Source organism: Falco punctatus (genome assembly GCF_963210335.1).
Source record: "Falco punctatus genome assembly, chromosome: 6".
Lineage (NCBI taxonomy): Eukaryota > Metazoa > Chordata > Aves > Falconiformes > Falconidae > Falco > Falco punctatus.
Window position 1 is genome coordinate 64,172,749 of NC_137585.1, and position 4,232 is coordinate 64,176,980.

Below are 4,232 nucleotides of genomic sequence, written 5' to 3' on the forward strand. Positions count from 1 at the left end.
GGCAGATACTGCTGCAAAGATATTTACAGCTGCGTGCAAAGATGCTGAGCTCCTCTGAACAGAGGAGTGGGAACACTGATGCCTTGGGGAGAAAGTGAAGGGGAAAGCACTGCACAAGGCAGGGAGCAAGCACGGTGAGTCACATGACGTACAGAGCTTAGGGAAGCAGAGACAAATGTCCAACAAAATTCTGCTGATGCATTTCTTTTTTATAGACACGAGTGGGAAATCCATCTGGACGGATTGCACCTTGCATGGTTGTAATTTGAGTTCTCCCTATGGTTGGGATTCAGTTCAATTTTTGCTATTCCCACCACTGTAAATGCTATTTTATGTTTTCTGTTCAACCTGACACTCCTTTTAAGGGGGGTGTGTGTTGAAGTTTTTTTTTCAGCCAGTGTTTCACATCCATGGGAAAAATTCTCTCACATTCTGTGAGCCAATGCAAAGACCTCAGAAAGTAGGAGTAAAGGCTGACAGAGTGCAGTAGCCTGCCCAAGACCACCCATAAAGGAAATGTCAGGGTCAAGGTCACATCCATATCTCTGTATGTGCACTAAGGCTGTGGGAGGATGACCACAGGAATCAAACCCCCTATCCCCATCCCAGTTTTCTCCAGTTTTCATGCCTTTGTGCAGCGATGGCATACAGTGACATACAAGAGACCATAGAGTTGCAAATTCAGGTAAATCATTGAGATATAGGAGTTTCTGAAGGACTGTGACTGCAAGAAGATAGCAGCTCAGATGAGTCCTATCCTTGCCTAGTCTCCTCCCCATCTGCTACATGCTTCCAAAAAGGTCTTTTGCAACATCACAATCTATAGAGAACTCCAAGTTCAAAATCAAATGAGCTCTCTAAGGCCGCAAGGCCTCTCAATAGACATTATTCTGCTGACTTCCATGGAAAAAGACTAATTTTCACTATTTGCATGCCCGTGGTACAATTCTTTTTTGTTCGTGCTGCAAACAAAAGCTCCACCAGAACAACGCTACCAGCTGGGTTTATGTTGTAGTGAAGGCAGTCTATCAGCTGGCAGTTGCTACTGAAATTTTTCCAAGAGACACTGCTCACAGGGCTGGTTACAGCCAGCAGTGAGCTGTGTTAGGAGTCCTACTATACATCAGAGCAGGTAATGTTTTGCTCAGTTTTCTCTGATCAGGTGAAGGAAGGGGACTTTCACATGGACAGGGTTGCACAACATACAAATAAGGTCTAATTTAAGAATATTGGGACCTCTAAGCTAAGATTTGTGCATCAGTGGACTGTAATAAACATAAGTTTGAAAACTGAAGGGTGTACAGCTAATGATTCCTCCCATTTCTTGATCCACCTTGTTGGTCCAATAGAACTCTCGCAACTACCAGCTCCCTGGCTTGCCATGTGAGGTGTCTGGTGGAGTTACAAAGCAAGGAAAGGAGCTGCAGACAGGAGGGCACCAAGGCTCGGGAAAGCACAGGTGAGCTGACAACCTCTTGGAGGAGCCCTCTAAGATTCTAGGCTTGGTTTTCAGAACTAAAGGCATCTCAGGATGGATATGTCAGTCGTGCCGGGACCTCGGCTGGCCAGAGCCATCAGCACTGTAATTATGTGCTGACCACAGACTTCCCAGAGAGCTTTAAATCAGTACCTGGGGTTTGCCTGTTTGAGCCCCTGTCAAGAAGCCCCTCAAGCTTCCCAAAGCCTCTTTCATGAGGCAGAGGTCTTTTGAGGTAGAGGCAATCCCTGGGCCATTCTGAGCCCAACAAGATGTCATTTTGTCTTCTGGGGATGTGCAAGGGACCAAGTGATGGAGACAGCTGGAGAGAGCACACTTCAGGCTTTTCACAGCTCATCCTCACGCCCCAGCATGGACTTGGAGATCTCAGGGAAGGGGATACATAGACATTGCCATGCCTTCCCTTGGTCCCTCCATTCACCCATCTCTTCCTTGTCACCCTTGGCATCTCCTCTGCAGAGGTACCAGTATGATGTGACAAGGTTGCAAATAGTCTTGGCACAAGAGTCCTGCTTTCTTTTTTCCTCCCCTCTGTAGGGACATGCAGCCAAGAAAGTGTCAACTGGATAACTCTGCCCCAGCGGAGCCCTGCAAACTCCCCCAGCCAAAGCAGCTGAATAGGAAATGTGATGGAGCTGGAAATGTCAGATGGGTTCTCCATCCAACAACTCATAAAACCCCCGAAGTTAAAGCAGCCAGAACCATTATAGCTTAGTCCTATCTGAGAAATGGTATTCAATTCCCCGGCTGTTTAACTGTACACAACAGTTGTGTAACATCATGCTGCTCTATCCTGATCTAATTCCACAGAGTGGCTTTTTTGGCTAAGGAAATTCGTGGGTCAAACTTCTAGATCTTGGTGTTTTGCAGAGCTCTGGCATGCAAACAATTGTTTTAAAATAAAAGCCCTCTAACCCAGAACTCCGAAGACTGGGGGGTGGGGGGTGGGAGTGGGGGAAGAAAGGTCAGGTTTAGTCTTATTTTCATTTTAGATCCATTGCTTATGAAACACTTGCATTGAGCCTAACCATGCAGGAACAAGCAGGAAAACCTAGGTCCTAAGAGGGTTTTTTACCAGTCATCTTTGTTAAGGTCATTTTGGGGCTATTGAATCCTTGGACTGGGCTGTTCTTTCTCCCTGAATACACCTGTAGGACTCGGTTCCCTATTGAACTCGCGCAGCTGAAGCTGAGGAGGACAGCATGGCTAAGAACAAGACTTGGTCTCACGCTCCCCAAACAGGATCTTGAGAACTAACGCTTCAAAACCTGCTCACTTTCCAAAGCTGAAACACGCAGAAGGGAGCTGTCTTGAGTAAAATAAATCCCTCACGTTTGGTAAACAGAAGGGAGAAGTCTGATTCTCTACAGAGGGTGAAGAGATTTGTTTTCCATATTGTACTGCAACATTGTGTGTGTGTGTATTTATCCTCATTTTCCAGTTCTGTCAAAATGTAAGCAAGGAAAATTAGACCTGTGAAATTTGCTTGCATTGAGTTACAAGTACATCAATACAGAAAAATTCACTTATTACCTGGAAAGCTGTAGTGACCTTATTCTGCTGCACTCCGATAACCTTTTGCTTAGATTGTTTTTTGTGTAGTGAGATATTAATTTTTAACAATATACACAAGAAGCACAGATATATGTCTGGTAAAAGCAACTTGTATAGCTACTGAGAACGACATTTAAATATGATAACTAATGTGGCAAAGAGATGCAGAAAGTGAATACATAGCACAGATTAAATAAGGGTTAAAAGGTGTACATGAGATTAGGTTTGGCATTTTCCCTGGCATAGTGATTTTGGACATCGTATTATTTTCTTACTGCCAAGCAATGCTAAGACAAACATGCCAACTGATCACCATCAAAACACTAACCCCACACCTTGAGTTGTGCTTAGGTAAGCATGTAACTTTGCACAATAATTCTCACAGTCAGAAAGGAATGCACAAAACATTCAGTTTTCATTTGCGTGGCAAACAAAATCATAGCAAATGTCAGGGAACAAGGCTGAGGGCCAATCATCCTCTAAACTATATGCTGCCCCAAGGGAGGATGAACTACATTTAAGGAGCTCCTGAAAATATGAATGTAAGGTGTTTTTAAAAAACATCTCCAGTGGTGGAGAGCCCAAGACTTCCTTGGGCAGGTGATTTCTTTGCTTTATCAATCTCCCGATGGAAAATGCTACCTATTCCCCCAGCAGCCCGTGCAGGGAGCGAGCCACAACACGGGGCTGTCTGGCCAACTCGGAGGCTGCCGGTGCTGGCTCCAAACCCATCCATCGTGTGGCTGCTCCCACAGAGCACCATCAAGGAACAGCCTTCCACCCGCAGCCCTTTTCCCCACGGCACACATGGAGCAACAAATGGTATCTAAATATATGACAAGCGACGGATACAACAAGCAGATGGCGGGAGAACAAGGGCCCAGATCCATTAGCAGAAATCTGGATCAACTCGTGGATGATTCACAATGCAAATCAGGGGTAAATACATAACAGGCACTCCATGCCAGCCGTTCCCCCAGGAGCTGAAAGTCTTGAGAGACAAATCCAGGGCCCTCGCATCCTTGCCTGTGTCTTTTTGCAGTTGTACGCAGGAGGGCAGCAAACATTTACTCAGCGCTTGGCACCGCATCCCTTCCGAACCCCTGCGCAAAGAGATGCTCTTGGGACACTGCCCGTCAGCGCGAGCGGATGCCGGCTAAATAGCCCAATAAAATAACCC